Genomic DNA, 13,247 nt, shown 5'->3' on the forward strand with positions numbered 1-13,247 from the left:
AGATGTATAGTTAAAATATACAGATAAACAAAGAGAACTGGCCAAGAGTTGTTCCACAGACTAGAGAGCTACCTACCTAGACATCATTTTAAAAATTATGCTTAATCATACACACATTCCAAATGGGAAGGCTTCCAGAAAGTATACAAAAAAAGGTAACCTAAAAATGGCAACATATTAAATAAACTAATAAGCAACTTTATTTGAATTAATTTACACAAACAAAATTGTTAAGGGTTAAATCAGGTAGCTCTTTAAGGTAACAATTGTTGGTTACCAATTTTTACAGTCAGCAAATATTTATGCTGCCTTCTACCCTCTTTTAGGCATTGTAGCCAGCAGAGCGAATATTACTCATTAGAAAAGTGATCTTCGACTCAAGACAAAGGAAAAGTCAATCAAACTATATGGATGGTTAATGAGTAGTTTAATGATCTTGTTCTGTTTGGATATCAAGAGTTGTTGAATTTATTAGTAGCACTGTAAACAAAACAAAACAAAACAAAAATCCCCATAAAATTTACGTAAAAAAAAAAAAAAAACAGTAGCTGTGGATGCCAGAAATTCCCGTAAAAAATATGGTAGCAACATTTTACGGGACAGCACTTACTTTACTGTCTATTTTACAGTTCAGAACTGTATAATTCAAAGGTTTATATTGTAATAGTTATGGTTCGTAACTGTTTATTTTACACACTTAAAAAAAAGCAGCTGTTTTTTGACAGAAATGTACCATAAAAAATATAGGAGCAACATCTTTCACTGTAAATGAATTCTGTTGTTTTTACAGTAATATACTGTATAACAGTTCCATACTGTAGAATCTGAGTACAGTATGTTACTGTACATTTAGTCTTTTTACAACATTATTACTGTATTCTTAACAGTTTCAAACTGTATAAGCTGTGTACAGTATGTTGCTGTAGATTTTCAATGCTTTCTGGGAAAATATTAGCCTACTGTAAATCTAAATACAGTACTAAATGACCGCGAAAAACAACCACACACCTCCTCACACGCAAGGGCTCTGTGACAGGCATCAAAATCATCAAAAGATTATGTAGGCATATTTTTTTATGTTTTTTATGCTTTATATGTTTTATTCTGATGTTATTTGCAAGATATAAAGCTACGTTTTAGTTAATACGTTTCCGTAAAATCTGAGCAAGCATTCATTTTCTGGCCTTTTCCTCCCGCAGCATTGTGAAGGTGAAATTAGGAGTACGTTAAACTGGTAGATATACTTTAAAACACATGTAGTCACCATATTTGCATTGTTATTTGAAATGTATAAATACGTTTGAGTCATCTGTAAGAACACCGGAGCGGGTGCTCATTTCCCATTTAAGCCGCACTAATTAGTATTTTTCTCCGGCAGTGGCGCTGACAGACCGGCTGGACCATTGTGAGACAGGCAGGAAGAGTCGAAAAGCCTACTACAGTTTTTCACTGTAAATTATACAATGACTTGTTTTTTTTTTTCACTTCCAAAAACTGTAAATTTAACGGTATTTTACTGTAAAATTACATTAAATGTATGGTTAGATCTATTACAGTTATTCACCATATATGGTACGGAAACTTTCTGTAAACCAATTTACTGTTTTTCACCGTAGAATTTTTAGTCTTTTACCATTAAAATCACAATCATTTTCAATATGCTTCATTGGCAACAAGGAACTAATAGTGTAGTTTCTTACGCTATTAGTATAGTATCTGGATAATACAGGTGACTAAAGTAATTGAAAGGGTGACCTTGGCAGCCATGTGCTCAAGAAGATATATATAATACAAATCATATTTTTTTAATTTCTTGTGTATGTCTATACATTTTTGCCAGTATCTGATTTCTTTCTTTTTTTTATTCACCCTATCCTGTTTTCTCCCCATCTCATATGTGTTCAGGTAGAACACACATTGTTGCATCAATTACTTCCCGTTTACAGACATTAGGACGCCCCATTACCTGATAACATTTTTTTCCCCCATGCAGATGGAGAAAGAGAATGGAAGAAAGTGATCACCAGAGGCAACAATGTCAGTATAATCCTGTTTGTCTTACATGGGTCTGTTTCTTATAATTCAACATAAAATTGAATAAGGATGTTGTAGGCCATGGATGTAATATGCCTCATTTAAGTTAAGTTAAGAACTCAATATCATTGTGTTTATAGGTCACATCTGGGACAGCTTTACCATAGTCAAATTTACTGAAAAAACAAAACAAAAAAAAAACAAAACAAACTATGTTAAATACAAACAAGAGTTTTTAAATATAAAATTAATTGATAGAATCTAACCTCTGTTCCAAAACCTACTTAGCTGTTTTGCTGTTTACGACATCCTAACTAACATTCATTCATGCTTGCCACACAAATAGCTACCGCACGTGAATCACACTGAACACTCAACTCACAATTGATTCCAGGGAAAAAAAAAATAAAAATACAGCACACACAAAAATTGGGTGTAATACTTTAACTTGGTTATTTTTAACAATACTTTGTGGTACTAAATTACATTTATATTAAAAATAATAATTTTGCAACTTTCCACTATATTGTTGGAATGTTTACATTTACATTTATTCATTTAGCAAATGCTTTTATGCAACGCCACCTAAAAATAAGGAACATTATAGCCAACAACAGATATTGTTTAGAGTAAAACTTAGTACACAAAGAAAAAGAAGAGAAAGATAACTTTTTTTTTTTTTACATAAATAAATAAATGAATGGGAGTTGAAGTACATTTCTTTGTCAATGATTGTGAATTATTTAAGTGATGGTAAAGAGGCATGTCCTGAGCTATTGTTTTCACTGAGCTTGTTGCAATGTATTGTGGGATTGCAGTGTGTTCTGCTTTGCATTTGCGTCTGGAACTTGCCTATGATGCAGTAAATGCTGTCTAGCTGGGCAACTCATAAATTTAGTATGTGATCTGCATGGAGCTCCATGTTTCTTTGTTTTTAAATGCAATATCTTTACAATAGTTCCTAATGAGCCTTGTTTTCCATCAATTAACCTTGAATGTGATCACATTCTGTCTCATCAGGGAATACAGAACTGATCCTCTCCCTTCTTCCCAATCCAATTCCACCATCCCACCCAGAAAAAGATGCATGGTTACAATCCTCCTGTGCTAGACTGTGTGAATTGGCTTGGTTAATTACAATATGAATAACACATGGGTGGCCTCATTCCTGGTTGCAGAGGATAGTAGTGAGTGTGTGTGTATGTGTGCGTGTGCGTGTTTTATGTGACATATCAGGACACAGATCATAAAGAATTATTTTTTTCTTCTTCTTTTTTTTTTTTTTTGAGAAAGTAAAAATGTGCAGTTTCCTGTGATGGGTAGGTTTAGTGTAGGGGTAGTGTAGGGCGATAGAAAATACAGTTTGTACAGTATAAAAACCATTGCGATAGAAAATACAGTTTGTACAGTATAAAAACCATTACGCCTATGGAGTGTCCTCACAATTCACAAAATCAAACCTGTGTGTGTGTGTGTGTGTGTGTGTGTGTGTGTGTGTGTGTGTGTGTGTGTGTGTGTGTGTGTGTGTGTGACAACACTAGCATCACAGCCTTGGGGTCCAGTGGAATGAGCTTATTGATTTCTGGAGACTGTGGCCAAACAGTTTTCTGCTGCCCATATTGAAGAAGCAATGGGGAAGAACTGAATTAATGCTCAGATTGTACTGTTAGTATTCACTTGGCACCTCTGAGACTGCTTGGACAGTCTCTGGACTTGCTGGAATTGCAAAGTGAGATGCACAACTGCCAGTCTGTTTCCAAAATCTTCCTTTCTTTGTTTATTTATTTAAAGTTGACCTAAACCAATCCTCTATAGGTAAGAGGAAATTAAATTAATATAGGTATCTATTCTCTGTGCATAGTGAACAAACCAATATGAATGGGGGGGGGGGGGAGTCAATCCAGTCACCATGTGGAATGGAGTCATACTAAACAATTAGCAAAAATGTTTTAAATCAGTCAACACTGGAGGCTTTGGAAACAGAGATAGACTCAACATCTGGAATGCTTCATGTCTGAAGTGGCCCTCTGTACTCTGCTGAGTCCATAAGGTCTCACTGAGGGGTGGTGAGTCCTCAGGGCAGAGTCTGAATAGTTCATTCTTGTCTTTTGATGGCACAGGCCATGTTTAAATGTTGGACAGCTGGTGGTTTACTGTGGTCAAGCAAGCATCTTGTGTGAGATATCATCTAAATTTGATATTTAATATGTTGTGGTAGAACACAACAGCTTTTATGTGTTAATCTTTGTTAGAGCATTTGATACAATTAACTTATTGTGTACATACATGTACATAATTATCATGAGATGGCGTTAGGTTATTGTTATGGTTGTGGGACTCCAAATAAACATAGGCTAGTGCATCACATTAATATTTAATATGAAGGCTTCATTTCCCCATTGTTTTATTCTCCACTGTCACAATCTTTATGACTGAAAATTTGAAAATGCAATATGTTACTATTGTGCTATTATAATAGTATATACTACTATTTGCATCTACTGAGGTGCAAATTAAGATCAATATTTACAACAGTAAATACAATGACAGATATATAGAACATATAGTTACTTTAAATGTGATTACATTATAACAAAACATATGGACACAATAAGTATAAGCATAAATATTAAGGTAAGCGCATAATAAAACATAATGTAAAATGGGACCATTTTCATTTTTGTTGTTGGTTTGCTTAGAACAAACCACCAATATGTAAAACATGACAAAAAACAACTTGGGTCGTTCCACAAGAATTCCCTGGTGGTATCTAAAACATATTGCTTGCTTTGGATAGGTTTTCAATTTCCCAACTACAAGAAGGCTCCAATTTCACAGCACAAATGGAAAAGCACCTAAGTTTCCATTGCCCCACAATGTAGCATCTTATCTCTGAAAAATAGGCCTCTCTTTATTTCCTGTTGCTCTGGCACACGGCACGAGCCATTGTCACATCGCAAAGTTACACCTCTGCCTGCGGCTGATTTGGGAAGAAGAGTTAAGTTCTTATCTACAAACATGTGGGTGTTGAGACAGTACTGATTTTGGATCTGCAGGCCTTGTGATGAAAAGAACTTAAAGGTGCCCTAGAATCAAAAATTTAATTTACCTTGGCATAGTTGAATAACAAGAGTTCAGTACATGGAAATGACATACAGTGAGTCTCAAACACCATTGTTTTCTCCTTCTTGTGTAAATCTCATTTGTTTAAAAGACCTCCGAAAAACAGGCGAATCTCAACATAATCTCAACAATCTGTTATGTAACAGTCAGGATCATTAATATGTACGCCCCCAATATTTGCATATGCCAGCTCATGTTCAAGGCATTAGACAAGGGCAGCCAGTATTAACGTCTGGATCTATGCACAGCTGAATCATCAGACTAGGTAAGCAAGCAAGAACAATAGCAAAAAATGGCAGATGGAGCAATAATAACTGACATGATCCATGATTACATGATATTTTTAGTGATATTTGTGAAATGTCTTTCTAAATGTTTCATTAGCATGTTGCTAATGTACTGTTAAATGTGGTTAAAGTTACCATCGTTTCTTACTGTATTCACGGAGACAAGAGAGCCGTCGCTATTTTCATTTTTAAACACTTGCAGTCTGTATAATGCATAAACACATCTTCATTCTTTATAAATCTCTCCAACAGTGTGTAATGTTAGCCCATTAGCCACGGAGCACTATCAAACTCATTCAGAATCAAATGTAAACATCCAAATAAATACTATACTCACATGATGCAGTATGCATGACGAATATCTTGTAAAGATCCATTTGAGGGTTATATTAGCTGTGTGAACTTTGTAAATGCGTTGTATTATAGTCGAGAGGGGACAGGGAGGGGGGCAGGAAGCGCGCGATTTAAAGGGAGCGCAGCTTGAATCGGTGCATAGATAATGATGCCAGAAAATAGGCAGTTAAAAAAAATTTATAAAAAAAAAAATCTATGGGGTGTTTTGAGCTCAAACTTCACAGACACATTCAGGGGACACCTTAGACTTATATTACATCTTGTAAAAACTGGTTCTAGGGATAGTTCGCCCAAAAATGAAAATTTTATGTTTATCTGCTTACCCCCAGCGCATCCAAGATGTAGGTGACTTTGTTTCTTCAGTAGAACACAAATGATGATTTTTAACTGCAACCGTTGTCGTCTATCAGTCAAATAATGGGAGTGAATGGGAACTTGAACAATAAGAGTCGAAAAAACATGCACAGACAAATCCAAATTAAACCCTGCGGTTCATGACGACACATTGATGTCCTAAGACACGAAACGATCGGTTTGTGTGAGAAATCGAACAGTATTTATATCATTTTATACCTCTAATACACCACTATGTCCAACTGCATTCAGTACTCGCTCAGTGAGGTCTGATTGCGCTCTGACAACGGCAGTGATGTCTCGCGCTTATACTTCAATGAGTGCTAGACATCACTTCCGTTGTCAGAGCGCGATCAGACCAAATTTTCATTTTTGGTTGAACTATCCCTTTAAACTACACTTATAACAAGGTTATAATTTAGTTTAATTTAGTACTGAGTGTTTGGCTCATTCTTCTTTGTCCAAACTGTTACATTTCTTTCCAATTTGAAGGGTGCCTTCTTCCCACTGTTGTTTTCAGATCTTTTCAGAAGTTTAAAATGTAATTTAGATCTAGTCTTGATTGTGGATACTTCAAAAGAGACAAACATTTTAAATAAGTCATTTTAAAATGTGTTTGGGCTTGGTGTCTTTTGACAAGTTGGATATTAAAATCCAAAATGCATTGGTATTATTCTGAAGGTTGCAACTAAGGTGCCAGTAAATCAACACAAAACCTGGCAGAAGTAAGGAAGGAAAGATATTCTTTTCTTTGATGATTTGTGAAGCTAAGACTTTCCAGAATTGCCCTTGGCAACTGCAATAAGATCAAGTGCTTGAGCAGGGTGGAGAAGGGATCCCAGGGGAAGAAGGTGGAAGCACTTAGGAACTTTCCTCAACCTCAGACAAAGACAGAGTTACTTGTTTTGCTTGGACTGTAAGGCCAGGATTAGAGTTACAGTATCATTGCTAGATAAGGATATCTAGAAAGGATCCATGGTCTAAAGAGGAAGAAAAATTTAAATCCTCTTACTTTAATATACACTTTACCTCGAAGATTTATCAGAGATAGTTTGGCACAGATCTTTCCCATCCTATCCGGGAACATTTGTCAGCCATAACAAAAGTAAAGATACATTAACAAGAAAATGGGAAGTTCTTGAGTTTTGAGCTGAAGTTTAACATATCATGGTTCACTTCAGTTGATGGCTGAAGCTAAGGAACACAAACCCCAAAATGGCACACTGGTTCATCGCACTCAGGGGAACAGGATGACTAACAGAAACACATATAGATATAGATGTCTGTTTCAAAGGTGTACCTTACCAATTTTGCCATTTAACCCTATAAGACAATTCATTTTGGCATTGATTGATTGATTGATTGATTGATTGGTTGGTTGGTTGATTGATTGATTGATTGATTGATTGATTGATTGATTGATTGATTGATTGATTGATTGATTGATTGATTGATTGATTGATTGATTGATTGATTGATTGATTGATTGATTGATTTGCAAACTGCAATCAGACAGACAAACTTCAATCAGTGGAGTCCTGCTGGATCTACAATCCCCCTGTTACTGAGATATCAATGGATGGTGTATAATAAAAGTGTGATACTTGTAAGCTTGAATCTGCTTTCAGATGAAGTTACATTCTCCACCATGTACAGTTAAACCTGTCTGTAAAATGTATTATGATGAAATGTTTTATTGTTGTTGTTTTTCGCTTTCTTCCTAGATCACTGAAGGACAGGCAGTTTATCAATATGTGTTTTTAAGCATTCCTGAAGGTGACCTGGACCAGTGTGGCATTAGATCATGAGTTTGATTCAGGGAATGTGTATACTGATAATATGCATATGTTCGTCTTGAATGCAGTATTGCTTAGATGAAAGTAAATTTAGAAAAGGTCCCTGCCTTTTAGGGTGTGTTCACACTTGTAGTTTGGTTCCCTTGGTTCATTTGATCCGGACAAAAAAACAATAATAATAAAAAATTTAGTCCAGGTGTGTTTAGCATTCACATTGGCATTTTTAACACTGAACCTAAAGATACCAAAACTAAAGTCATATAGACACGCTCACAACCTGATTGGTTGGCTTTTATGATGTATATTTTCGCGACAAAACATCCAAAACAATGCTACGTGCTGGCTAAATGCTCTCGTTGTATTTGTGTAGCCTATATATGATGGTATTTTGACCAGCTGAGAACTTGTGAAGAACTTATAAAATGTGTAAAGGAGTCAAAATAGTGACCAGAATCCATCCGTCACACACACAAATGAAGACCTGTTGCAAGGAGACATGATTCTGATGCCTGTACCGAACTGTGATGGGCAACATCATGACTATGACGAGAAAAAACAGGTATGCTTGAGCATTCAGGGTTGCATCTTGTGACATCATGTCCTGTTTTTGGTTCGTTTACATGTCTTTGATGCATGTTGAATTCATATTTCATTTGAACCACATCAGAGTTTATTTTGAACCAAACCGAAACTCATCTTTTCAGGGATTTGGGTCCACTTGTTTGGTGGCACCAGTGTTTGGATGGTAGCGTTCACTCTTATTCAAATGAACCGCACAAACAGAGCAAATATTAATAAATATCCTGACACATTCCGAGCTTTATAATGGCAGTAAGCATTACCAAACGAGTATGAGCTGAGGAAAGTGCCTCCATCCACGTCCATTCATCATAAACATACTCCACATGGCTCCGGGGGGTTAATAATAAAGTCCTTCTGAAGCGAAACGATGCATTTGTGTAAAAAATATCTATATTTATCAAGTTATGAAGTAAAATATCTAGCATCCACCAGACCGCCTTCCGTATTCAAAAAACAAAAAACAAAAAAAAAACCAGTACCGGCGTCGCATTTTTTTTTTTTTACACAAACTCATTATTTCGCTTCAGGAGGCCTTTATTAACCCCCTGGAGCTGTGTGGAAAATGTTTATGATGGATGGATGTGGATGGAGACACTTTCTTTAGCATATATTCGTTTGGTAATGCTTACTGCCATTATAAAGCTCTGATGTGTCAGGATATTTATTAATATTTCTCCAATTGTGTTCATCAGAAAGAAGAAAGTCATATACACCTTTGATGGCTTGAGGGTGACTAAATCTTGGTGTAATTTTCATTTGAAAGTGAACTAATCCTTTTTTCCATGTTTTTCCATGTTTGTTTTGTTCCACTGCACAAATTTAGTAGTTATGCAAAAACTACACAAGTTAATGTCGACCGGTGTTGTCTTGTCATGCTTCATTCTTTTAAAGAGCACAAATAAAGGTTGCAAATAAATTGAGTAAATGTGCCACATAATTGGCAGTAAAATCTTTGGAGTTAACAATAATGAATTTGGTCTTAGTTGGATCTCATTTGGATCAGTTAATGGGCTGTTGCTGAGCACACTTTGAAGTGAACCATCCATTCATTTTCTATAATGGAGCCTGGCTCCTCTGAGAGCCAGAGTGTGATTTTCATATGCAGGCAGAAGCAGTATTGTCCACAGACCTTTCATGTAAATGAGCCATTTGATTTTATCTCTCTTTTCTGCTGTAGAGGTGTGCCACTCTGTTTGACTACATTGACTGTCTCCATTGTCTCTCTCCATCTTTTCTTTGTTTCCAAATCCACAAGGAAAGTTGGCTGCTCACAATGTGAGCACTTCTCTTTTTCTCTCATAGGGGCTATTGTGTTTCTGTTTTTAGGAGGAGGAGACCAGAGAGGATTGGAGGACGTACACACACACACACACACACACACACACACACACACACACACACACACACACACACACACACACACACACTCACTAAGTATATGCATGTGCCAAGCTACACACAAAATCATTGTGAGATTGACAGCGGGGACATTGCTAAAGTGTGGTATCTCCCTCAGAGCCCCCTATGACCAGAGTCACTTCCTCTTATTATGAACAGCAGGAAGTAAGCAGAAAATGGGTTTCCATTCTAAACTTTTAAGCCAAATGACACAAAAAATATACCTAAAACTATACAAATAAATGTAATATGTACAATGTAAATTTAGCACCTGTATGCATGGAGTTCTGAGTGAATGGATAAGTGCATTTAGCAGCATTTAGAGATGAGAAACACAAAAACATGTTTTTGAGTTCAAGTGACCTCAACCTACCATCCCCCATTCAGAGTATTCACACGTACATGCACAAAACACACCTTGGAACGTCCTCAGAAATGCTACACTCACCAAAACACGTGCGCATAGCTACCAACCCTGTCCATGAATCATTAACCATCTGCTGGTTAGAGAGACAAAGTGAGAGAGAGAGACAGCTCTGTCCTTGAGCGGGATGGCCCATAAGATCGTGACTCTAATTGAGGCAGCTGGGGGGCAGATTGTAAAGAACCCAAAAGGCTGTTCAGCTGGAGTAAACCACAGAGCAGCTGCAGAGAGACACACATGGAGAGAAAGAGAGTTAGGAAGGAGCACAGAGAGTAAGAGATAGATAATTGTATTATTTTTTAATTGATTGTTTTTCCATGTGGGTAAATCTTTCAAAAAAATAGGGTGGACCTACTTTATTCTCAAATATCATTATTGATATTATTAAGTTTATTGCTATCTATCTATCTATCTATCTATCTATCTATCTATCTATCTATCTATCTATCTATCTATCTATCTATCTATCTATCTATCTATCTATCTATCTATCTATCTATGTTCACTAATTCACAGTATGTGCCTGCTGTGAGCTGATACAGTAACCGGTCCTCCGTTCTATCACATAACCAATTAAACTTCATCTTTACGTTCTTAATTTTAAAGCTGATTTTAGGTTGGTTTATATTAGCCGTCAATCAAACCCTTTCACTGCGCTCCATTGCCATGTGACAGGGAGCTAACTAGCGTGCAAAATGTAGAGCTGAAGAGAGAAGATGAAAAGAACATTACACAGGGCTCGACATCAACACTTGAGTTTCATGAGTTTCATGAGTTTGTGTGCCCATATAATCTTAGCGTAAGTGGTAAACAGATTTGGCTTGCTGTCTGCTATAGAGGGGATCGGAAAGAATATCCTACTCGAGCTCCGATTGCCCCCCCCATAACAGGCAAAATAAGTACAAAAGGAGAAGAAGGGGAGGAGGGATGCCAAAAGAAACTAACAACAGGAAGAGGTAAGATGTTGGTTTTATACCTTGGTATTAATTGGAAGATTAGATGGGCGTACTCCTCCCGAAATTACGTTTATTAACTTCACTAAGCAACGATTAAACACGACCAAGACTGCTGTTTTCCTGAATATCCTGAAAAAAACAAACAAACAAAAAAACATAAAGTTTGAACATGTGACACTGATTTCATACAACAGTTAGATAAACTATAAAAAGTAGTTAAAATTAAATCACTCACATTTTAGACACAATATTGACTGTTTTTGTTCTTATTTGGCAGCGAAAATAGTTCCAAACAAAGACCACAGCAGAACCACAGTGCATTTCACGACAACACAATCATGTTTTCATTAGTCTGAATGATTCAGCGTTTTGAATGAATCAGTTGAGTCAAACATCCAATGACCCATTCATAAACAACTGCCTCATTCTTTAATGAATCATCCGTTTGAATGAATCATTTGAATGAATGATCCAATGACTCCCTCATTAAGATGGTCACCTGCCGCCACCTACTGGTGGTTTAGTTTTATGTTTAAACGTTAAACGTTTTTTTCCAACATTTCTTATTTATATATTCAAAAATATTTTAAAACAATCTAATACAATTATTGTTATACTTGTGGTGCTCCTAAATTTTGGTTGGTGCTTCTAATATATATATATATATATATATATATATATATATATATTTATTTATTTATATAGGTATATATGTATTATTATAGGTATGTATGTATATTATTAGTATGTATGTGTTATTATGTTATTGTTATTATGTTTTATACTACTATTTCATATAAAATTCTAGCTTTTCTTTGGGGAAATGGCTCAGTGTTTGTTTTCTCCTTTGTAATCAAACAAAGTTCAGCCAAAAATACAGCTGGAAATTGACCTTATCCAACCTCAGCTCCCACAGCAACCAGCAGTCTTCACTGCAAGCCTGAATGGTTCTGTGAACCCAGATAGCCTGAGGCTTGTGCTTTGGCTGCAGAGAGATAGCCACAACGGCAAATGGCATGTGTTGTTTCTATTTTATTTGATACATTTTATGCACTAATTTTATTTAAGTATAATCTTTCTCTCCAGAGTGTTTATCTTTAGCAAAAAGGAAACAATGTGAAATGTCATTTATAAATGCTGCTAGGCAAACAGTATAACGCCCAGGGTTAGAGTTTGATTTAGGGTTAGTTGCATGTAATTATGTATAATTTACTTTTAATACTACAGTAAGTACATGTAACACAAGAACACTAAAATAATTTCTTACCTCTTGTTACAACTATCCCCAGTGGTTAATTTGCAGAACCTGATTTTACCAAGTGCAACATGTTCCTGGATCAATATCTTTGTTGATCCTGGAACAACATTCCAATAAAATAGATTTGAGGGACAAATTTACAGTTTATGTCAAGTTTAGGCTTACAACCAGGGTTAGGTGCTTCTGCATCAGTGTTATTTACCATATCATTCCCCATTTACCCATCTCCCATTTTAGGGATAGGGATGTTGATGCCTAAAGGTGCAATGACGTTGTTGCCTATATGTAGATCAGATACCCTTGGATTTCATCAAAAATATCTTAATTTGTGTTCCGAAGATGAACGAAGGTCTTACGGGTGTCAAACGACATGAGGGTGAGTACTTAATGACAGAAATTTCATTTCTGGGTGAACTAACCCTTTAACTTGTTTATAACCTGGAATTGTCCTAAAAGCTCCACTGACCATCTTCTTGTTTTTAGGCATTTTTCAGAGCGGCCCATTGTTTTTGTCCTGCGGCATTATGAGGAATGGGCATATTAGTTTAGAGTAGTGATGCAATTGAGATGTAACAGTATGAGTATCAATAGCTGGGTGAAAAAGGAAAGAAAGAGTAAAACTGTGTGTGTGTGTGTGTGTGTGTGTGTGTGTGTGTGTGTGTGTGTGTGTGTGTGTGTGTG

The 13,247-nt window shown here is 36.1% G+C and overlaps 1 long non-coding RNA gene across 1 annotated transcript; it reads right to left on the reverse strand.

Annotated features, from left to right (window-relative positions):
- Positions 1 to 9,212: 9,212 nt before the first annotated feature.
- LOC125274574 lies at positions 9,213 to 11,737 on the reverse strand. Its single transcript, XR_007186275.1, has 3 exons — positions 11,544 to 11,737; positions 11,329 to 11,437; positions 9,213 to 10,573 (listed from the first exon to the last, which is right to left on the reverse strand). It is a non-coding gene; the product is annotated as an uncharacterized LOC125274574 (long non-coding RNA).
- Positions 11,738 to 13,247: the final 1,510 nt, after the last annotated feature.

The sequence above is a fragment of the Megalobrama amblycephala genome, linkage group LG9 (assembly GCF_018812025.1).
Source record: "Megalobrama amblycephala isolate DHTTF-2021 linkage group LG9, ASM1881202v1, whole genome shotgun sequence".
Taxonomy (NCBI): Eukaryota; Metazoa; Chordata; class Actinopteri; order Cypriniformes; family Xenocyprididae; genus Megalobrama; species Megalobrama amblycephala.